We start from the raw sequence: 25630 nt of genomic DNA on the forward strand, positions 1-25630 counted from the left end.
AATAAATTTGCTCCAGACTACTGCAACATTTGGTTAATTTCTAGTGCCAGATGAAAACTCCACCACAGCCATCACTTCCTGCTTGCAGAGATGCCACAGCCATCACTTCCTGCTTGCAGAGAACTTCAAAGTTAGCCAGGTTTGAGATTTTAGGACAGTCTGAGGTCTATCCTAGGTATGTCCACAGCCCTAAGCATGTGCATAGTTCCATGCATTTATCATCTTCTATTTTCCCAGGGATATGCTGGAGCTTTTCAGAGCCTCTATGGATATCTCATTCCCAGCTTTTCCTTTTAAGTTTTTTGGTTAGCTTCTTGTTTTCCCCAATTGTTATTTCCATCTTGGGCAGATATGATATTAAACAATTGCCACTGAATGTTTTTGACAAACATATTTAGTGAAAAAACTGTTCACATTGTGTAGATTTGAGCCAGGTCAAATTGGAGTCTTGTGACTTAGGAGTTTTCCAGGGAACTGCCAGACAGGTCAAATGACAACAACTCCTTGAAAACGGGCTCTTAAAAGAGCTTCAATCTCACTCTGATTCCTCCAGTGCCTCCTAGGCTGCTGGTTTTCAAAATGATAGAAGGCTGTTGGTATGCAAAGTACCATGGAACTGGGGAGATGGGGTAGGAACAGGGGAAGGTAAAATGCAATAAAGAACATTTTTCTTACTGATATTCTGCTGTTAACCTTGAATAAACATTCCTCAGATTGTTGCAAGTCTTTTGTTAATTGCCTGAGTTCTGAAAAAGTTGATTTTGAGAATTTTTACTAGTGTTCGTCTTGCTATGATGGAGTAGAGGATTTTCAAATCAAAGTTTTGGCTGGAATAAGTGCTTATTTGGAGGCTCTTGAGGAAAATCCACTTCTGACTTCATCAAGAATTGTCTGAATTCAGTTTATTGTGGTTGTAGGACTGATATTCCTATTTTCTTGCTGGCTATCAGACAGAAGCCTCACTCAGCAACTAAAAGCTCTCAGCATTTTCGGTACATGGGTTCTCCATCTTCAAATTCACAACAACAAATCAAGTTTTTCTTGTGTTTTTAATCTCTGCCCTCCTGTTTTGCTACCAGCCGCATAAATCCATCTGCTTTTAAAAGGGCTCATGTCATTAGATTATGCCCATCCTGATAATTTCCCTATCCTGATATAGATAGATAGATAGATAGATAGAGGTTATATAGAGAGAATATATAGAGAGAGACAGACAGAGAGACACAGAGAGAGAGACAGAAACCTAATCATGGGAGTGATACCATGTGAGCAGAGAATCTGGAGGGCCATTTTTTAAGTTCTGCCTAACACACCATCCAATTCAGAAGGTACTATAAAGGTGCTTACCATAAAAATCAGATACACTAGTCTGAAGCCCTTGAAAGCAGGGACTGTGTCTTGTTCATAATTTTAGCCTTAGTAGCTAACATAATGTCAGTCCTAGAATAGGGTCTTCATAAGTGTTTGTTAGATGAATTGAACCCTTGACAGGATAATAAAGAAAGAGCTATGAAATGAAGGGGTAGTTAAATTAATTAATGACTATAAATAAGCCAGGAACGTGGTTACATACTCAAGTTGTTTTTACTATAACTAGAAATCAACCAAATGAAGTGTACTATCTCATACAATATAAAAATAGGTGCTAGTAGATGTATAAACCAAGCACACAGCTTAGGTAGCTAGAATTTCATGCAAGAAGCTAAGAATAAATTCAGAGTGCTATTGTTCATTATTCAGTAAGGAAATGTTACAAATTTCAATATTTTTCCATGTTGTATATTATTATATGAAAAATTTAACAGTAATAGTCTTTCATTCTATTTTTGTTGACTCTGCTTAGGAGTTTCTTCGTAACTGCCAAACTTATAGATATTATAATAAAACTTGACCTTTGTTTTATAAGAATTTAATTATTAGATTTGAAAGCAGTTTGGTTTGTAAAATTCATAATACTTTTACTCATATTTGCAGCCTTTCTGGACATGCCTATTTTCTATAGTAACTGCCCCCACAAGAGCAGCACATCCTACATCAAGCAGAATATTCTGGTATTTTTCTGAAAAAATAAAAGCACCCCCTAAAAAACTACCCAAAGCACATGAAAAACATATATAAGGACATATATCTTGCAGTGGATGCTGTGGTTTGCTGCCCTTAACCTCCTCTCTTTCTCTAGAACTGAAACATCATTCTTCTAGCTGCTCTGAGCATTGATGTCCAAAAGCTCTCAATTATGTTCCTTTCCAGAACTTACCTTTGGCTGAAAAGAGTTTCCATGTCAATGGGCACTCCCCTGCCAGGGAACCTCTCACATTCAATAACTGGTTGACGAAAGAGTATTAAAAGCCTGGTTTGACTCCCCTCAATTCAGGACAACTCTGAAAGGCCAAACCAATTCCAAAGTTCCTGAGGGATCTCTCTGCCCAATCCTGTTTCTTTTACTCTCCAACATGTTGTCCCAGAGAGCATACTGTAACTCTCTGAATCCAAAGCCCCATCTTAGAATGTGCTTCCCAGGTAACCTAAACTTGGAGACCACTATAGGTATTACTAAAGGATCAAATACCTCAGTCATCACCAAATTACACTTAGAGTTTTAAAAATATCTCCATATAATTTTGTTGTATAGGCTGTCATATGTTGAGTTGGCTTGTAACCTCTATAACAACATAATTCAAATTGAGCAGATTTAGTCCATGTATACAGTGAAGAAATAGGTGGAGGAACCAATAATCCATTACACCAAGTATACTAACAAACTGCACAAGAAGCTAAATCTAATATTACCACTGCCACATAGATATCTGGAGACAGTGTTAGAATTTCACCATACATGTGAGTTCCCAAGAAACACACAAATGTAGAGAAATAGGAAAGTAAAGGTGGAACATGTTACATTTCTTTCCTATGTATCACCCAATATTTATTAGACCCATCCCAGTTCCTCATCTAGTTGATGAACTCAACTGGCAAAGAGCCCATCAGTACCTTTCAGTCAGTAATAACCTTGGCATTGCACATACTATCTTTCATTTAAGTTCTCCAAACATATGTGTTGACTGCATCCATCTGCCATATCCTATTATCTGAGAGTAGATGGATTTAGAAATGACCTAGCACAGTGTGTACTGACCGTACATTGTTCTTTTTCCATACAATTTCCCTAACAGCGGTTACCACTTTATAGTCATTCACTTCCAGTATTTTCCCACACTTTTCTTTTCATCTTAAAGTCTAAATAATTTTCTATTATCAAAAATCCTTACTGATTTCCTTGTCTCTTCCAGTCATGAAAAGGCAATGAAAGAGGCACTGGAGAAGGGAAAGACAGCAACTATTCCTACATCTCCTCTTCCTACACACATGGAGTTTGGTAATTCAATCACAATTCAACAAGGGAGAGATGGATCATGTTCATAATTCTGTAAATGCTGTGTCCTAGATCTCACAAAAACTATATCTTATACTCTGAGCTTTTAAATTTAGAAATGAGGAGACAGAAGAGAAGTTAATTGGAAGAGTGCAGGTCCCACATATATACTCTTTTGCCCAGAAAAACCAGTGACAGCAATAACTATTGCAGAACACAGACAAAAATCATAGGTAATATAAACAGAGGATTCTGACTTTTCTGTAAGGCCAAATAATAGCTAGTAATGAGATGCATGGAAAAATAGAAGCTTATATACTATTGACTTACATTAGTGGCAGCATCTTGTTGATTCTATGGCCTATAATTTAATTTTTCTTCTATTTTGTTTTTTATTATAAGAATAATGTACTCATTGTAGAAAATGTGCAATCTATATAAAAGTATAAAGAAGAAAAAAACACCCATGATACCACTATTCATAGATAACTACGGCTATTACTTTCACATATTTGCTTTAAGTCTCTTTTCATGCATTTCTCTTTACATAGGTAAAATTGTACTGTTTTCACAGCTATACTCTGATTTCTTGTACCTTATATATTACTACTACTACTACTACTACTACTTACCTTTCAAATATGTATGGGTCAGGCACTGTGATAAGTGCTTTATTTTATTCCAATTACTTATCTCAATAACATCAGGAGGTAAATATTATTATCTATCCCAATTATGCCGGTGGGAAAAATTGGATGTCCAAGGAAGGAAACTTGCTCAAGCTACATAGGTAGTAGGTGGCAGACTCTGGATTAAGACCCAAACTTGTATGGTTCCAAAGCCTCTAGTAATTGCTAGTCCATAATACTGTTTAATGCCATTTAAAAGTTTTCATAAGATCAGTTTTCATGGCCGCATACTTTCTGTTCTATCAATGTGCCATAATAGTTAACTGTTTCTGTAGTGAAAAGCATTTACGTTGTTTCTATATTAAGAAAAGCCTTGAAAACTATAATACTTACATCAGAGGGGCTGAGGCAAATTTTCAGGAACCCTTTGAGGGTGGTTAGTAGTAGCTCAGATTAGCCTAATTTCATGTATTCATTTATTTTCAAAGTTCTTGTCTCCCTTTTATTTAATCTTATTATTATCTTAAAAGTTATATATACATACGGTAAAATAAAATAAACTACTCTATACTGTAAAATGAAAACTAAATGTCTTATGCCCTGGCTCCAGTCCTATTCTTCATAAGTAAACACTTTTAAACAGTTCGGTTTTTAGTTATTCTGGTGATAATATCTTTTACCCTAAATAAAGAAGACCTTTCTGATATCTCTACTTCTTAGCTTACCTATTTTTCACAAATAAAGGCTGCCTATACCTGTACTTTTTATACCTCAACATATTAATTTCCTACTTAGCACAATATCTAATACCTTTTTCCTCCCTGGCATGAAATGAGAGGAATTTGGAAAACTTGGCTATTTAACTCTTTTTCTCCCTTCATCCTTCTTTCATTTTTCCTTGTTAAAAGGGAGTATATATGTGTATTTATTATGTGTGTATGTGTGTGTGTATGCACACACAAAGACATACAGATATATATGCACACACACAATACATGTATATACACACATACACATATATAATCACTTAGAACAAGGGTGGAAAAATAAGAAACAATTACACACAAGAAAATTATGCTGCTTGACACTTCATAGGTCCTTTCAAGTATTGATACAATGCTTAAATCCTTCTTAAAGCTTTGCATCTTTTCTTTCCTATTTTCTCTTTAAAAAAAAATGTCATCCCCCTGTTCTCTTTCATTCCTTTTTTTGGACTCCATGGTTCAATCCTCAAGGTTTCTTATTTTTCCTTATATTTTCTACATTTATGTTCTATGTATTAGTATGTTTTCTTCTGCCTTTAATTTTCAATCACCTCATTTAACTTTTTAAAAAATAATGAAACAATGTATATTTTCCTGTATAGATGACCAAGTATCACTCTTCCACATTATATAGTGAAGTAATCAGATGCTTGCACCTACATTTAAAATCAGTATGTGACATCTACAGATCCACATTGACAGAAATATTTTGTTTTGCCACATCAAATGCCACAAATTCTATTGCTGTTGTGGCATGATTGCTGAGCAATTCTTGGAAAAGTGCTGAACATAATAAAGTACAATCTTCCTTCAATTTACACAGTAGTCCCAGGCCTGGAAAATGGTATAAATTTAAACCCACAGAAAATATGGTGTTAATTCAAATATATATATATACATATATATATATATGTATGAGTAAGCTTATATAGAGATAATTATGAAGAGTTAAATGTTTTACATTATAGTATTTTATATAAGTACATTAACATAAATATTAATATTTCTGTTATAAATTTATATAACATTAATATATACTTATATTTTAAAGGTACAAAAAAGATGCAGCTCTATTAATTATCACTATGAACATATTTATATAAGCACCAACCCAACCAAAATCCCTTTTCTTTACCCTTCTACTTGCTACTTCTACTTTACATCTCAATTTTGCCTGCTTTTGAGAATTACATGAATGGAATCATACACCATGCATACCACTGTCTGTATTCTTTCATTCAATTTTATATTTTTGAGGATTGTTGTAACAGTCTATACATTCCTAATGTTGTAAAGAATTTCATTTTATGAATTTAAAATGGATATGCTACAATTTGTCTATTATTCCTGTTGAAGGACATTTATATTATTTCCATTTTTCGCCTATTCCAAATAGTGGTGCTATGATCATTCTTGCACATGCTTTTTCATGTGTATTTCTTTCATGTATATTATGTAGAAGTAGAATAGTTGGTTATAGGGTATGTGTATGTTAAGCTTTACTTGATATATGCCAAAGAGTTTTCCAAAAGATTTTTCTAATTTCTTTCTGTCAAGTGGAGTATTTCACATCGTGGCTAATAATACTTGATCTTCTTGATTTTTAAAATCACCTTCACCATACACAAACATACTGTCTATGGAAACTGATATTGTTATTGTTCTCCTTCACAATCTGAATACTTTTTTCTTGCCCTATTACCCTGGCTAGTACTTTTAGAAAAAATTTTAATAGAAATAGTGATAGTTGATGTAACTCTATCATTCTCCATTTCAGTGTGAATGCTTTTAATATTTTATCATTAAGTATGGTATTTGTTGTAGGGTTTTAAGGATTAAGGAAATTTGTTTCTATTCATAGCTCAGTAAAAGCTTTTTAAATTAACAGACTATTTTTAGAGCAGTTTTTTAAAATTGAGCAGAAAGTACAGGGAGTACCCATAAACCTCCTCACTACCACCCTGCCAAATTTTCCATATTATTAACATCTTGCATTACTGTGATTCATATGTTACAATTGATAAACCAATATTGATATTGATTATTAACTAAGTTCAATGTTTGCATTAGGATTCACTTTCAGTTGCACAGTTCTATGTGTTTTGACAAATGTGTACTATGATATATCCACTGTTACATGATAAAGAATAGTTTTACTACCCTAAAAATCCCAGTGCTCCACCTATTCATCCTTCCTCCTCCCACACCAAACCTCTGCAACCACTGATCTTTTCACTGTCTCAATAGTTCTGCATTTAGCAGAATTTCATATAGTTGGAATCACACAGCTTTTTACACTTTTCAGGCTCACTGCTTTCATTTAGCATTATGCATTTAACATTCCTCCATGTTTTTCAAGGCTTGATAGCTCATCTATTTTTTATCACTGAATAGTATTCCACTGCATGGAAATACCACAATTTATTTATTCATTCACTGATTGCAAGATATCTTGGTTGCTTCACTTTTTGACAATTATAAATATAGCTACTATAAACATTTGTATGCAGGTTTTTGTATGGACATACATTTTCAACTTATTTGGGAAAATACATGGTAAAATTATGTTTATCTTTCTAAGAAAATGCCAAACTATCTTCCAAAATCAGCTATATCATTTTGCATTTCTGTTCCTGCTGCTTGACATTCTTGCCAGCATTTCATGCTTCAGTGTTTTGAACTTTGATTATTCCAATAAGGATACAGTAGTCCCATTGTTGTCTGAATTTGAAATTACATAATGGCATACGATGTTGAATATATTTTCATACACTTATTGGCATCTATATATCCTCTTTGGAAGATGTTTTTCAGATCTTTTGCCCATTTTTTAAAGTGGGTTGCTTATTTTCTTATTGGTAAGTTTTAAGATTTCTTTATATATTTTGGATTCAAGTTCTTTTAGCAAATATTTTCTTCCACTATGTGGCTTGTCTTTCCATCCTCTTAACAGTAACTTCAACACAGTAGACATCTTTAATGAAGTCCACATTATCAATTTTATTCTATAAGGATCATGATTCAGGTGTTGTATCTATAAACGCTTATTGCCAAACCCAAGATTATCTAGATTTTCTCATATGTTATCTCTATAAGTTTTATGTCTTGGTGTTTTACATTTAGATCTATGATCCATTTTGGTTAAGTCTTTGTGAATTTTATAGGTCAGTTTCTAAATTCTTTTTTTTTTTTTTTTGCATGCAGACAATCAGCACCATTTCTTATTGAAAAGGCCATCCTTTCTCCATTGAATTGTCTTTGCTCTTTATCAAAGATCAATTGACTACATATTAGAGAAGACTTCCATGATCACCCTACAGAAAACAGAACTCCCCTTCACTACAAACACACACTGCTTTTTTATTCCCCTATCCTACTTTAGTCTTCTTCATAAGCTTATCTCCACCTTACATAGAATATACATATGTATATGTGTGTATATGTTTATTACACGTTTCCCCTACTAGATGTCAATAACCACACTAGCATAACCAACAGCATCGGATACATAGTAAGTACCAAAATATATTTGTTGACTGATTCAATAAATAAATTAAAAATATAATTTCAAGTTTACCAGATCAATTCAAGCACTTTTAAAATTGTAGATTAGGAGCTTCAAGATGGCAGAAGAGTAAGACGCGGAGATCAACTTCCTCTCTACAAATACATCAGAAATACGTCTACATGGGGAACAACTCCTATAGAACACCTACTGAACACTGGCAGAAGACCTCAGACCTCCCAAAAGGCAAGAAACTCCCCACGTAACTGGGTAGGGCAAAAGAAAAAAGAAAAAACAGAGACAAAGGAATAGGGACGGGACCTGCACCAGTGGGAGGGAGCTGTGAAGGAGGAAAGGTTTCCACACTCTAGGAAGCCCCTTCGCGGGCGGAGACTGTGGGTTGCGGAGGGGGGAAGCTCCGAAGCCACAGAGGAGAGCGCAGCAACAGGGATGCGGAGGGCAAAGCGGAGAGATTCCTGCACAGAGGATCAGGGCCGACCAGCACTCACCAGCCCGAGAGGCTTCTCTGCTCACCCGCCGGGGCAGGCGGGGCTGGGAGCTGAGGCTCAGGCTTCGGTCGGATCCCAGGGAGAGGACTGGAGTTGGCTGCGTGAACACAGCCTGAAGGGGCTAGTGCACCACGGCTAGCTGGGAGGGAATCCGGGCAAAAGTCTGGAGCTGCCGAAGAGGCAAGAGACTTTTTCTTCCCTCTTTGCTTCCTGGTGTGCTACGAGAGGGGATTCAGAGCGCCACGTAAAGGAGCTCCAGAGACGGGCGCGAGCCGTGGCTATCAGCACGCACACCAGAGACGGGCATGGGACGCTAAGGCTGCTGCTGCAGCCACCAAGAAGCTGATGCGCAAGCCCAGGTCACCATCCACACCTACCCTCCTGGGAGCCTGTGCAGCCCGCCACTGCCAGGGTCCCGTGATCCAGGGACAACTTCCCTGGGAGAACACACAGTGCGCCTCAGGCTGGCGCAATGTCATGCTGGCCTCTGCCGCCGCAGACTTGCCCCACGTCCATATCCCTCCCTCCCCCCGGCCTGAGTGAGCCAGAGCCCCCGAATCAGCTGCTTCCTTAACCCCGCCCTGTCTGAGCAAAGAACAGACGTCCTCAGGAGACCTACATGCAGTGGCGGGTCCAAATCCAAAGGTGAACCACGGGAGCTTTGCAAACAAACAAGAGAAAGGGAAACATCTGCCAGAAGCCTCAGAAGCAGCGGATTAAATCTCCACAATCAACATCATGTACCCCGCATCTGTGGAATACCTGAAGAGACAACGAATCATCCCAAATTGAGGAGGTGGATTTTGGAAGCAAAGATACTTTTTTTTCCCCCTTTTTCTCTTTTTGTGAGTGTGTATGTATATGCTTCTGTGTGTGATTGTCTGCATAGCTTTGCTTTTAACATTTGTCCTAGTGTTCTGTCTGTCCTTTTTTCTTAAACTTTAAAATTTTTATCTTAATAATTATTTTTTATTTTAATAACTTTTTAAAATTTTATTTTACTTTCTTTTATTTTATTTTACCTTCTTTCTATTTTTTCTCCCTTTTATTCTGAGCTGTGTGGATGAAAGGCTCTTGGTGCTCCAGCTAGGCGTCAGGGCTGTGCCTCTGAGGTAGGAGAGCCAACTTCAGGACATTGGTCCACAAGAGACCTCCCAGATCCATGTAATAACAAATGGCAAAAATCTCCCAGAGATCTCCATCTCAACGCCAAGACCCAGCTTCACTCAATGACCAGCAAGCTATAGTGCTGGACACCCTATGCCAAACAACTAGCAAGACAGGAACACAACCCCATCCATTAGCACAGAAGCTGCCTAAAATCATAATAAGGCCACAGACACCCCAACACACACCACCAGACATGGACCAGCCCACCAGAAAGACAAGATACAGCCTCATCCACCACAACACAAGCACTAGGCCCCTCCACCAGGAAGCCTACACAACCCACTGAACCAACCTTAGCCACTGGGGACAGACACCAAAACAACAGGAACTACGAACCTGCAGCCTGCGAAAAGGAGACCCCAAACACAGTAAGTTAAGCAAAACGAGAAGAGACACAGAAACACACAGTAGATGAAGAAGGTAAAAACCCACCAGACCTAACAAATGAAGAGGATATAGACACTCTACCTGAAAAAGAATTCAGAATAATAATAATAAAGATGATCCAAAATCTTGGAAATAGAATTGAGAAAATATAAGAAACGTTTAACAAGGGCCTAGAAGAACTAAAGAGCAAACAAACAATGATGAACAACACAATAAATGAAAATAAAACCTCTCTAGAAGGGATCAATAGCAGAATAACTGAGGCAGAAGAACGGATAAGTGACCTGGAAGATAAAAGAGTGGAAATAACTACTGCAGAGCAGAAGAAAGAAAAAACAATGCAAAGAACAAAGGACAGTCTCAGAGACTTCGGGGACAACATTAAATGCACCAACACTCGAATTACAGGGGTCCCAGAAGAAGAAGAGAAAAAGAAAGGGACTGAGAAAATATTTGAAGAGATTATAGTTGAAAACTTCCATAATATGGGAAAGGAAATAGTTAATCAAGTCCAAGAAGCACAGAGAGTCCCATACAGGATAAATCCAAGGAGAAACACACGAAGACACATATTAATCAAACTATCAAAAATTAAATACAAAGAACAAATATTAAAAGCAGCAAGGGAAAAGCAACAATTAATATACAAGGGAATCCCCATAAGGTTAACAGCTGATCTATCAGTAGAAACTCTGCAAGCCAGAAGGGACAGGCAGGACATATTTAAAGTGATGAAGGAGAAAATCCTACAACCAAGATTACTCTACCCAGCAAGGATCTCATTCAGATTTGATGGAGAAATTTAAAACTTTACAAACAAAACCTAAGAGAATTCAGCACCACCAAACCAGCTTTACAACAAATGCTAAAGGAACTTCTCTAGGCAGGAAACACAAGAGAAGGAAAAGACCTACAATAACAAACCCAAAACAATTCAGAAAATGAGAATAGAAACATACATATCGATAATTACCTTAAATGTAAAAGGATTAAATGCTCCCACCAAAATACACAGATTGGCTGAATGGATACAAAAACAAGACCCACGTATTTGCTGTCTACAAGAGACCCACTTCAGACCTAGGGACACATACAGACTGAAAGTGAGGGAATGGAAAAAGATATTCCATGCAAATGGAAATCAAAAGAAAGCTGGAGTAGCAATTCTCATATCAGACAAAATAGACTTTAAAATAAAGACTGTTATACGAGACAAAGAAGGACACTACATAATGACCAAGGGATCAATCCAAAAAGAAGATATAACAATTGTAAATATTTATGCACCCAACATAGGAGCACCTCAATACATAAGGCAAAGGCTAACAGCCATAAAAGGGGAAATCAACAGTAACACAATCAGACTAGGGGACTTTAACACCCCACTTTCACCAATGGACAGATCATCCAAAATGAAAATAAATAAGGAAACACAAGCTTTAAATGATACATTAAACAAGATGGACTTAATTGATATTTATAGGACATTCCATCCAAAAACAACAGAATACACTTTCTTCTCAAGTGCTCATGGAACATTCTCCAGTATAGATCATATCTTGGGTCACAAATCAAGCCTTGGTAAATTTTAAAATATTGAAATTGTATCAAGTATCTTTTGCGACTACAACACTATGAGACTAGATATCAATTACAGGTAGAAATCTGTAAAAAATACAAGCACATGGAGGCTAAACAATACACTACTTAATAACCAAGAGATCAGTGAAGAAATCAAAGAGGAAATCAAAAAATACCTAGAAACAAATGACAATGAATACACGACAACCAAAAACCTATGGGATGTAACAAAAGCAGTTCTAAGAGGGAAGTTTATAGGAATACAATCCTACCTTAAGAAACAGGAAAAATCTCAAATAAACAACCTAACCTTACACCTAAAGCAATCAGAGAAAGAAGAACAAAAATACCCCAAAGTTAGCAGAAGGAAAGAAATCGTAAAGATCAGATCAGAAATAAATGAAAAAGAAAAGAAGGAAATGATAGCAAAGATCAATAAAACTAAAAGCTGGTTCTTGGAGAAGATAAACAAAATTGAAAAAGCTTTAGCCAGACTCATCAAGAAAAAAAGGGAGAAGACTCAAATCAATAGAATTAGAAATGAAAAAGGAGAAGTAACAACTGACACTGCAGAAATACAAAGTATTATGAAAGATAACTATAAGCAACTATATGCCAAAAAAATGGACAACCTGGAAGAAATGGACAAATTCTTAGAAATGCACAATCTTCTGAGACTGAACCAGGAAGAAATAGAAAATATGAACAGACCAATCACAAGCACTGAAATTGAACCTGTGATTAAAAATCTTCCAACAAACAAAAGCCCAGAACCAGATGGCTTCACAGGAGAATTCTATCAAACATTTAGAGAAGAGCTAACACCTATCCTTCTCAAACTCTTCCAAAATATAGCAGAGGGAGGAACACTTCCAAACTCATTCTACGAGGCCACCATCACCCTAATTCCAAAACCAGAAAAAGATGTCACAAAGAAAGAAAACTACAGGGCCAATATCACTGATGAACATAGATGCAAAAATCCTCAACAAAATACTAGCAAACAGAATCCAACAGCACATTAAAAGTATCATACACCATGATCAATTGGGGTGTATCCCAGGAATGCAAGGATTCTTCAGTATACGCAGATCAATGTGATACACCATATTAACAAACTGAAGGAGAAAAACTATATGATCATCTCAATAGATGCAGAGAAAGCTTTTGACAACATTCAACACACATTTATAATAAAAACCCTGCAGAAAGTAGGCACAGAGGGAACTTTCCTCAACATAATAAAGGCCATATATGACAAACCCACAGCCAACATTGTCCTCAATGATGAAAAACTGAAACCATTTCCACTAAGATCAAGACAAAGGTGCCCACTCTCACCACTACTATTCAACATACTTTTGGAAATTTTAGCCACAACAATCAGAGAAGAAAAAGAAATAAAGGGAATCCAAATAGGAAAAGAAGAAATAAAGCTGTCACTGTTTGCAGATGACATGATATTATACATAGAGAATCCTAAAGATGCTACCAGAAAACTACTAGAGCTAATCAATGAATTTGGTAAAGTAGCATGATACAAAATCAATGCACAGAAATCTCTAGCATTCCTATACACTAATGATGAAAAATCTGAAAGTGAAATTAAGAAAACACTCCAATTTTCCATTGCAACAAAAAGAATAAAATATCTAGGAATAAACCTACCTAAGGAGATAAAAGACCTGTATGCAGAAAATTATAAGACACTGATGAAAGAAATTAAAGATGATACAAACAGATGGAGAGATATACCATGTTCTTGGATTGGAAGAATCAACATTGTGAAAATGACACTACAACCCAATGCAATCTACAGACTCAATGCAATCCCTATCAAACCACCGCTGGCATTTTTCACAGAACTAGAACAAAAAAGTTCACAATTTGTATGGAAACACAAAAGACCCCGAATAGCCAAAGCAATCTTGAGAAAGAAAAATGGAGTTGGAGGAATCAGACTCCCTGACTTCCGGCTACACTACAAAGCTACAATAATCAAGACAGTATGGTACTGGCACAAAAAGAGAAATACAGATCCATGGAACAGGATAGAAAGCCCAGAGATAATCCCACACATATATGGTCACCTTATCTTTGATAAAGGAGGCAAGAATATACAGTGGAGAAAAGACAGCCTCTTCAATAAGTGGTGCTGGGAAAACTGGACAGGTACATGTAAAAGTATGAGATTAGAACACTCCCTAACACCATACACAAAAATAAACTCAAAATGGATTAAAGACCTAAATGTAAGGCCAGACACTATCAAACTCTTAGAGGAAAACCTAGGCAGCACACTCTATGACATAAATCACAGCAAGATCCTTTTTGACCCACCTCCTAGAGAAATGGAAATAAAAACAAAAATGAACAAATGGGACCTAATGAAACTTAAAAGCTTTTGCACAGCAAAGGAAACCATAAACAAGACCAAAAGACAACCCTCAGAATGGGAGAAAATATTTGCAAATGAAGCAACTGACAAAGGATTAATCTCCAAAATTTACAAACAGCTTATGCAGCTCAATATCAAAAAAACAAACAACCCAATCCACAAATGGGCAGAAGACCTAAATACACATTTCTCCAAAGAAGATATACAGATTGCCGACAAACACATGCAAGAATGCTCAACATCATTAATCATTAGAGAAATGCAAATCAAAACTACAATGAGATTATCTCACACAGGTCAGAATGGCCATCTTAAAAAAATCTACAAACAATAAATGCTGTACAGGGTGTGGAGAAAAGGGAACCCTCTTGCACTGTTGGTGGGAATGTAAATTGATACAACCAGTTATGGGAAACAGTATGGAGGTTCCTTAAAAAACTACAAATAGAACTACCATACGACCCAGCAATCCCACTACTGAGCATATACCCTGAGAAAATGATAACTCAAAAATAGTCATGTACCAAAATATTCATTGCAGCTCTATTTACAATAGCCAGGACATCAAAGAACCGTAAGTGTCCATCAACAGATGAATGGATAAAGAAGATGTGACACATATATACAATGGAATATTACTCAGCCATAAAAAGGAATGAAATTGAGTTATTTTTAGTGATGTGGATGGACCTCAAGTCTGTCATACAGAGTGAAGCAAGTCAGAAAGAGAAAAACAAATACTGTATGCTAACACATATCTATGGAATCTAAGAAAAAAACAAGGTCATTAAGAACCTACAGGCAAGACGGGAATAAATACACAGACCTACTAGAGAATGGAGTTGAGGCTATGGGGAGGGGGAAGTATAAGCTGGGACAAAGTGAGAGAGTGGCATGGACATATATACACTACCAAATGTAAAATAGATAGCTAGTGGGAAGCAGCTGCATAGCACAGGGAGATCAGCTCAGATCTTTGTGACCACCTAGAGGGGTGGGATAGGGAGGGTGGAAGGGAGGGAGACGCAAGAGGGAAGAGATGTGGGGACATATGTATATGTATAACTGATTCACTTTGTTATAAAGCAGAAACTAACACACCATTGTACAGCAATTGTACTCCAATAAAGATGTTTAAAAAATAATAAAATAAAATAAAATTGTTTGTGTTTGTATGTGTGTGTTTAAGTGTCCAAAATTACCTGAGTGACTTGCACTGTCATTTTAGACAAATAAAATGCAAATGTGATGCAAATCTCAATAGGGTAGCACTTGGCCTTTGAAAACAGATTTGATAGCTTTGTAAATATAGCTGTAGTAAAAAACATTTAAATACATAAATAAAATTAGCCAGCTCTCCCAACTTTACTCATTTTCCACAAAGGATCAGAGTGGCAACTATTTATTGCACATAGGAACCTCCATTCACAAATAATAGTTATCTAATCACCCCAATTTATGCTGATGTAACATAAATTGGTACCACACAAATTTTTGGATAATATGTTTAGATCACTACCTCTCCATTCACATAGTTATAAAAAATGGCTAATTCTGAAGGAACGTAATATACTTAGACATCTTTTGACTTATGCATAGACTCATTTATAAAATACTGCTTTGTTTCTACATCTTCACCTTTTAATTTTGGATCAGAATTTCTCAACTTGATTGTGTTATAATTTTCTAGGTTTAAGTGTGCTGTTTCTAAGTCCTAAACAGGGAAACCAAAACACATTCAAGAGTCTCACAGTTGTAGATTTTACATGTTTTTTATATACAATTCATTAAATTTGGTCATAACACTTGGTCAAATGGCAACTTTTGAAAATGCAAAACAGGACAACTATGTTTATAATAGTTTGCATCCCCCATATTGATCATAAAGCAAAATATATTGCTATTACCTGGCATCATAAGAAATGCCATATGCTCACAGTTTCATTTCCACTGTGTTGCTCTAGTACAAAATCCTAATTTAATATATTTGCTATTGTTTGTCAGATTATCTGTTCTTATAGAGGCACAGGGTAGGGATATATATAGGAAAATGTGGCAGTATTTGATTTAAAATATGCAGAACACTACGAGCTCTTTACAAAATCTATACAGAAGAGAACTACTGTGAAGTTTACATTTTTAGTCTCCTTAATTAGGGACCTTTCCTAGGATGGAACTTTATCATAAACCTTTGGTTTATACTTGCCATTTTCAATATGCAGTAATTATAACCTAACAGTCAATTGGACCATATATAATAGTATCCACAGATTTCCATGAAGAATGAGGAAAAATAATGAAATAATAGACATTTAATTTTTTTATTCTGGATTTCTGCTGTGGTGTAGAACATGACTTGGAATACAGAGATAGAGAAGGCACAGTAAGAATGAAATGGCTTTTATAATACTTCAATGGCTTCAGTGGCTTTTATAATACTCATACCCTTTGATATATTACTATACATAATAGAATTTATCCTGAGGAAAAAACAATGTGGACAAATATTTATGAATAAGGCTTTTACAGTGGTATTATTTAGCATACATAAAACTGGAAATGTTGAATACATCACCGTTTTGTATTTGAAAAAAGAAATTGTGGTACATCTAAGTGATATAACAAAAAATAAGGTTGAAGAATATTTACTGATATGGGAAAATGTTTACCATGTCTTGTTAAGTAAAAATTGGCAGAAATCAGCTCTTACAGTAAGACACCAATTACATGAACGCATACTTACATAAGTACACAGTAAAAAAAACTGCAAATATATAGCCTGTTTAGACATTATAAGTGACTGCTAATATTTTCATACTTTTCTCCTTCTAGGCACAAGGGAAGAGTACATCTCTCTGTCCCCTTGAAGTGATACTTGACCATACTAACTGTATTTGGTCAATGGAATAAGCAAGAATAACATTTGTGGTCTCTAGGCAGGAATATTTAGCAGCCAGTGCATGATTTTCCATGGTTACCTTCCCAGTCATCAAACTTTGAAGTCTCATGTGGAGAATTTAGTGTCCTAAAAAGTGGTGGAGGCTCTACCAGTCTATATCCCTGAGTGAATACTCTAGGCATAGGCTTGCTGCCCATCTTTGTTTTACATTTAGCATGAGCAAGAAAAAAAGAACATTGCTGTTTTAAACCACTTGTGTGTGCAGCTTGTTTGTTATTGCAAGATAATCTAGCATATCCTTACTGTTACATAGTACAAAATATTTTTGGTAGATCCCTTTGCTTGAGACATTATGAATATTCTTTTCTTCTGTATTCTTTTTTCTGTTTTTCCCAATTATTTAGGATGAGCATATTTATGAAATAATAATAATGAAGGTTAAACATTAGTAAAGAAAATGAAAAAATTAATGAGTTCCGCTTTTGACATTTACATAAAATTTATTTTAATAGACTACCAACAATCTCTTCATTAAAGTCAGAATTTCTAAAAAATACGTTTCATATGTCATTCAAGAAAATATGATCATAGAAACTTGATTAGGATTCCTATGGATTACTGATATGGTTAGTAACAAGTTCTTCTACAAAAATTTGTCCTGATGATGTACCAACCTTCAGACCTTAATTGGGAAAATTAGAAACGATCAGAGCCTCAAGAAGCTCTAACTAAAATTATAATGAACCATCTATTTCTAACATCTCTTAACATAAAAGAAGATTTTAAACATCTGAGATTATTTTCCTCTAAACGTTCTTTTAAAAATAACAAGAAAAATATTCTAGACGCAGACCTACTAGAGAATGGACTTGAGGATATGGGGAGGGGGAAGGGTAAGCTGGGACAAAGTGAGAAAGTGGCATGGACATATATACATTACCAAATGTAAAATAGATAGCTAGTGGGAAGCAGCCGCAGAGCACAGGGAGATCAGCTCGGTGCTTTGTGACCACCTAGAGGGGTGGGATAGGGAGGGTGGGAGGGAGTGAGATGCAAGAGGGAAGAGATATGGGGATATATGTATAACTGATTCACTTTGTTATAAAGCAGAAACTAACACATCATTGTAAAGCAATTATACTCCAATAAAGATGTTTAAAAAAAATCCTATGAGATAAAAACAAAATGCTCCCAGACCACAGTACAATAGCAGTTATAATTTATTGACAACTGCATAGTGCCAGTCATTTTAGGTTCCCCATTGCTGATCCTCACAACAGCCCTGCAAGTTTAGTATTATAATTTCCATTTCATAAAGAAAGAAACTGAAACAAAAAGAAGTAAAGAGACTTGTTCAAAGCCACACGCAAATCTAGAAATCAGTAACAGCAAGAAAAGGATAATAAAGGAATACTGTAAACAACTCTATCCACACAAATATGATAACCTACATGAAATGGAAAAATTCCTTGAAAGACACAATTCTCAAAAACTCACACAAGAAGAAATAGACAATCTGGATAGGCCTATACCTACTGTAGAAATTGAATCAATAATTAACTTTTCAAAACAGAAAGGACCTCAAGAAGCTCTAACTAAAATTATAAGGAACCATCTAAGGACCAGATGGGTTCACTGGTTAAGTCTACCAAACATTTAAGAAAGAAATTACACTAATTCTCTAAAATCTCTTTCAAAGGATAGAAGCAAAATGAATATTTCCTAACTTATTATATAAGGCCAGCATTACCCTAATATCAAAACCAAAGACATTACAAGAAAACAGCTCAATATTTCTCATCAACATAGATGTATAAATCCTCAACAAAATATTAGCAAACAGAATTCAACAACATGTAAAAAGAATTATACACCATGACCAAGTAGGATTTATCCCAGGTATAGAAAGCTGCTTCAACATTCAAAAATCAATTAATGTAATCCATCACATCGATAGACTAAAAATGAAAAATCACATGATCATATCAATGGATGCAGAAAAAGCATTTGACAAAATCTAACACTCATTTATAATTTTTTAAAAACTCTCAGTAAACTAGGAATAGAAAGGAACTTCCTCCACTTGACAATGAGAATCTATCAAAAAAACCTATAAATGAGAAACTGGGAGCTTTTCAACAAAAATGTCCCCTCTTACTACTCCTTTTCAACATCATACGACAAGTCCCATCTAATGCAAAAAGACAGGAAAAGAAAATCAAAAGTATACAAATTGGGAAGGAAGAAATAAAACTGTCTTTGTACCCAGATGATGTGCTCATCTATTTAGAAAATCTAAAAGAACTGACAAAAATCTCTTGGAGGTAATAAGTGATAATAGAAAGGTTAGAGGATACATGGTTAATATACAAAAGTCAATCATTGTCATATACAATACCAGTAATGAACAGGTAGAAACTGAAATTAAAAACACAATGCCATTTACATCAGCACCCCCAAAAATCAAACACTGAAGTATATATCTAACAAAACATGTATAATATCTATAAGAAGAAAACTACAAAACTCTGGTGAACGAAATCAAAAAATAACTAAATAAGTGGAGAGATATTCCATATTCATGATTAGGAAGACTCAATATTTTCAAGACCTCAGTTCTTTCCAACTTTTTCTACAGATTTGGTGCAATCCCCATCAAAATCCTATGAAGTTAGTTTATGGATATTGATAACTTTCTTCTAAAATTAATGTGAAGAGACAAAAGACCCAAAATAGCCAACACAATATTGAAGAATAACAAAGTTGGAAGATTAAGACCACCGGACTTCAAGATTTACTCTAAAGCTACAGTAATCAAGACAGTGTGGTACTGATTTAAGAATAGGTGAGTAGGGAATTTCCTGGAGGGCCAGTTAGAACTCCATGCTTTCACTTCTGAGGGCACAGGTTCGATCTCTGATTGGGGAACTAAGACCCCACAAGCCATGCAGTGTGGCCAAAAAAAAAAAAAATCAAAGAATACACAAGTAGATCAATGGAAAAGAAGAAAAGCCAGAAATAGAACCACATATATATAGTCAACTGATCTCCGAAAATGAAGAAAAGGCAATACAATGGAGTAAAGATGGTCTTTTCAACAAGTGGTGCTGAAACTGGACATCCCACATGGCAAAAGAAAAAAAAAAATTTAGACACAGACCTTACATACTTCACAAAAATTAACTGAAAATGAATCACAGGCCAAAATGTTAAATCCAAAACTATACATTTCTAGAAAATAACACAGAAGAAAACCTAGATGACCTTGGGTATCGTGATGACTTTTTAGATAGCACACCAAAGGCACAATCCATGAAAGAAATTGCTAAGCTGGACTTCATTAATTTAAAAATTTCTACTTTGAGGAATTCAATGTCAAGAGACTATGAAGACAAGTCACAGACTTGGAGAAAGTATTTGCAAAAGACACATCTGATGAAGGACTGTTATCTAAAATATACAAAGAAACCTTAAAGCTGAATAGTAAGAAAACAATCCAATTTAAAAATAAACCCAAAACCTTAACAGACACCTCACCAAAGAAGATATACAGATGGAAAATAAGCATGTGAAAAGATGCTCCATATCATCTGTCAACAGGAAAATGCAAATTAAAATAATGAGATATTAAAATGGCCAAAATCCAGAACACTGACAAGACCAAATGCAGGTGAGCATGTGGAGCAACAGGAATTCTTATTCATTGCTAGTAGAAATGCAAAACAGTACAGCCACTTTGGGAGAAAATTTGGCAGTACCTTACAAAACTAAATGTACTCTTATCATATGATCCAACAATCATGTTTCTTGGTATTTGCACAAAAGAGTTGAAAACTTACGACCACACAAAAACCTGCACAATATTGATAAGTTTCATTCATAATTGCCAAAACTTGGAAACAACCGAGATGTCTTTCAGTAGGTGAGTGGATTAATAATCTGTGGTACATCTAGACAATGGAATATTATTCTGCACTAAAAATAAATGTGCTATTAAACCATGAAAAGGCATGGAAGAAACCTAAATAAACATTACTTAGTGAAAGAAGCCAATTTGAAAACACTAGTAGGGAAGGAGAGATAATTTTCCCTCTACCCTTCTGGATTCCTTCCTGAGACTCCTGTAATAAAAGATTAACAAGAGAAAAACAGGTTTAACATATGCAGCACACAGCATGAGGGAGAAACCTAACACAAAGTAACTAAAAATGGCAGCTTAGAATTCCAGTTCATATAGCATCTTCAACAAAAAAACAATACATTTGTTGACAAATGACAGGATAAAAGAAAGCAGTTTTAGGTTTCTAAGGGTGGCAAACTATGGGAAGTAAATATATGGAAGGAGTAAGGTTTTCTTGAAGATTCCTCTGTTGCCATCTCTGGGCTCAAAAGATTCTGTCTCCAGTAAAGGAGAATTTATATCCTGCCTTTAGGAACAAACTGGGGAGCTTTTTCTGTGTTTCCTGCTTCCTAATTACCTTCAGCACAAAATAATTTTTACATCAAATTTTTACATCATATTTTGGGATAACATATTCTGGTTTCCTTCAGCTCTATATTATAGGATTCCAACTATATGACGTTCTGGAAAAGGCAAAACTGTGGAGACATTAAAAAAATTCAGTGGTTGCTGGGGGTTAGAGGGGTCAATAGTTGGAATACAGAGGATTTTTAAAGCAGTGATACTATTCTCTATGATACTATAATGGTGGATACATTTGTCCAAACACATAGGTTGCATGTGTTTCTTCACTTTTGGTGAAGAACACCCAGAGGGCATCCTAATGTAAACTATGGATTTGGGGTGATAATGATATATCAATGTAAGTTCATTGATTTTAATATATCTTCCACTCTGGGACAAGATGTTGATAGAGAGGAAGGCTATGCTTGTGTGGTGACAGGAGGTTTATGGGAACTCTCCATACTTTCCCTTCAGTATTTTGTAAAGCTAAAAACTATTCTTAAAAAGTCTATTTAAAAGGTGACATTTCAAGTAAATAAATAATGATTCCTTTTTTTTGTAAATGGCTAAAAGATTTGAATAGGAATTTCTCCAAAGATACACAAATGGCTAATAAGCCCATGAAAAGGTGCTCAACATGATTGGCCATCAGGCAAATACAAATCAAAGCCACAAAGAGATAGCACTTCGCATCCACTGGCATGGCTATAATAAAAAAACAGGCAATAACAAGCATTGATGAGAATGCAGAGAAGTTTGAATTATCCTACATTATTGGTGAGACTACCCTCAAGGCTCACCACATTTTATACCACTTTGTTCCCCAAAACTTAGTACAGAGAAGATACTTACTGAATATTTGAACAAGTAATGACGCTTACAACAATTTTAGAGCTTAATTCTTGAGAAACAGAATGGAGGAAACAAACTCAAAACTTGTCTACTAATTTAGGTTATTAAGGCTGTCACATTGTCCATACTTTAATTATTGTAATGCTCAATATATAGGTACTATTTTCAAAACATCTAAATTAATATGAAAACCACTGTATTAGCCAAAATTGGATTATCTAACATAAAGTGCCTTCAAAAATTCAGGATACTCCATTTCTTCAACCTTTCCTACTGCAGTATATTTTAGGTATTCATGGACAACATCCACTGAGGGATTTCCCTGGTTGGCAGGACACCAACATTTTGACTACTCTGACCTACAGAGTAGAAAAATCCTATATAGGGCAACAGGTAGAAAGTGTGTGGAATAGTGATTCAAGTGCCCTGTTACTTTTTTTTTTTAATAGATTTATTTATTTATTTATTTTTGGCTGCGTTGGGTCTTCATTGCTGCACATGGGATTTAACTAGTTGCAGCGAGCGAGGGCTACTCTTCATTGCGGTGTGTGGGCTTCTCATTGCGGTGGCTTCTCTTGTTGCAGAGCGTGGGCTCTAGGCACATGGGCTTCAGTAGATGTGGCACATGGGCTCCAGTAGTTGTGGCACATGGGCTCAGTAGTTGCAGCACGCAGGCTCTAGAGAGCAGTCTCAGTAGTTGTGGTGCACGGGCTTAGTTGCTCTGTGGCGTGTGGGATTTTCCCGGACCAGGGCTCGAACCCGAGTCCCCTGCATTGGCAGGCGGATTCTTAACCACTGTGCCACCAGGGAAGCCCCTGTTACACTTCTGTATGGTTTATTTTATCTACCTTATATTCATTTGAGTATGAGTTTTTCAAGCCACCTTTTAAGTGTATGTCTATTAATTCTACCTCTAATAAAAGTTTTGACTACATATTGATTGACTTTTTGGTCAAAAAAGTATTTGCTCTTAGTCAAAATGTGATTTTGACTGAATTTCTTGGAAATACTTTAGTTTTCTAGTCATAAAATTTTCTAAATTAGTTTGAGGACATCATTTATCTGGTGCTTTTTATGTCTCTCCAGCTTTCCATCTATTCTTTTAGCAACATAGACTGATAAGATGTGTTTAACATATTATGAGACAATTGACTAAAATTTACTACGGTTACAAAAGGAGCAGAGGCTCTCCCTTTGTTTTTATTTTTGCTGGGAAGGGACTGTGTGTTGGAGGAGGTCACTGAAAGGAGGTAACCACTGGTTGACTTACAAAGTGGACTGCAAGCTGGACCCGGCAATCAGTGGCTCCTCACACCCTCCTCTGCACTTGGAACGTACATTCTGCCCACTGTTCCCACAGTAGGAGTAGCTTCAAAGCCACAGTCTTCAGAGAGTAATGTGGTGTTGAGACCATCTGGACAGTATGTATGATTGAACTTAATTAAGGTCTCTATATAAACTTTTATGATTCAGGCAGGTGGGTGCAGCAGTCAACTTGTCTTGTGGCCACCCAAAGCAAGCCTTGTATGTAAGTTCCCCTGCTTATTAAAACCGCCACCTACCAATGTGGGGTAGTCTGCCTCTTTCTTGCCCTCTGGGTACAGGACCAGTTTCAGATTTCACCCAGGGAACTCCCAAGGTTGTGAATCAACATTGCGGCAGTGGCAAAGAACACTCTTCTGGGAGCACTGCTGAAGATACTTTGATTTTCAGAACAGGAAATATGAGTATGAAGAAACTTTCCTTTTTGCCAGCTAAAAGAAATGAAACAAAACAACCTCTCTCCTCTACAATCTTATGCTCAAAACAGTATTGGGGCATTTCCTCTGCTTATCTAACAAGTGTTAACTGAGTCCTAATCATGCTCCAAACACTGGAGGTTGTGTCACTATTATGATTTACAAAGTTGTTATCACTACAAACCATCCTGGGATCACTGGTCTTCACAAAGCTAACTACATTTCTTGTTATTGTTGTTGTTGATGCTGCTGCTGCTGCTACTGATGTTACTGATGTCATCATATAATTGCTCCAAGTAAAACTATTAGGAAGAGTAAATATTTTTCCACCAGTGTTTAACAAAGTTTCTTATGATACAAATGGGAATGAAAGCATAGACTAGTACACAGCATTCAGGAACTGGAAGGTAAAAATTTAAATAGTGGAAATAGAACTTACTAGCTGTGTGATTTGGGGGTGTTAATTAACTCCTCTTCAATTTCCTTATCTGTACATTGGTGACAATAATGCCTGTCTTAATGGTTGCTATGCTGATTAAATTAAATAATGTATTAAGGTAACATTTTTTTTTTCTGGCACATAAAAGATGCTCAGTAAAAAAAAAATGCTGGAAAAGTTAATTTTGCAAAAATCAACTAAGAGGGTAGCCTCAAATAGTGCAACAAATTAAATTACACTTGAATTAAAACTTTAAATATTTAAAATAAAACTATAAACATATTAAAAGAAAATGAAGGTCAATCTTTGTATGAGTTCTGTATGAGGAAGAATTTCCTAAACTTTAATGAATTAAATATATGCAAAAATGGTACATTTCGTTACATCGATACATCAGTTGATGGGTGTTTATTTGAAGTATATATTGGAAAGTAAAAAAAATCACAGGCACTATCTTAGCACTTTTGCAACTATACTTTATGCATAGCTGGAAAAATATCGCATCATTCAGATTACACAACTAGCTCTTGTGAACCAATAGTAGGTCTGGTGACTCTGTATATCGTTTTGCCAACTCTGGAAAAGTGGGTATCTCTCACTGCCTACACTAGTGACTTTACCCAACCTCAAGATTCAACATCTCTCTTCTCTATCTACCCTCTTTGTTTCCTACTATTTATCTTCGTTCTTCACTCCAGCTATACTTCCCTCCATATCACACATTGTGCTAGTTAGAGTTCTTAAGCAAGGCCAACTTAGAGTCTGCTGGTCCCCCTTGTAAAGAAGGGCCCACCATGTTGACAACTAATTCATTTCTTAGCAATATGAGAGGTAAGCAAACTATATATGGGTCACAAGTTACTGAGCTGAGAATGCTGCTACAGATGACTACCATTGGCTATAGAGCCTGTCCCTGGTTC

Source organism: Aethalodelphis obliquidens, unplaced genomic scaffold (genome assembly GCF_003676395.1).
Source record: "Aethalodelphis obliquidens isolate GAN/ISIS:26980383/991018 unplaced genomic scaffold, ASM367639v1 scaffold77, whole genome shotgun sequence".
NCBI classification, from domain to species: domain Eukaryota; kingdom Metazoa; phylum Chordata; class Mammalia; order Artiodactyla; family Delphinidae; genus Aethalodelphis; species Aethalodelphis obliquidens.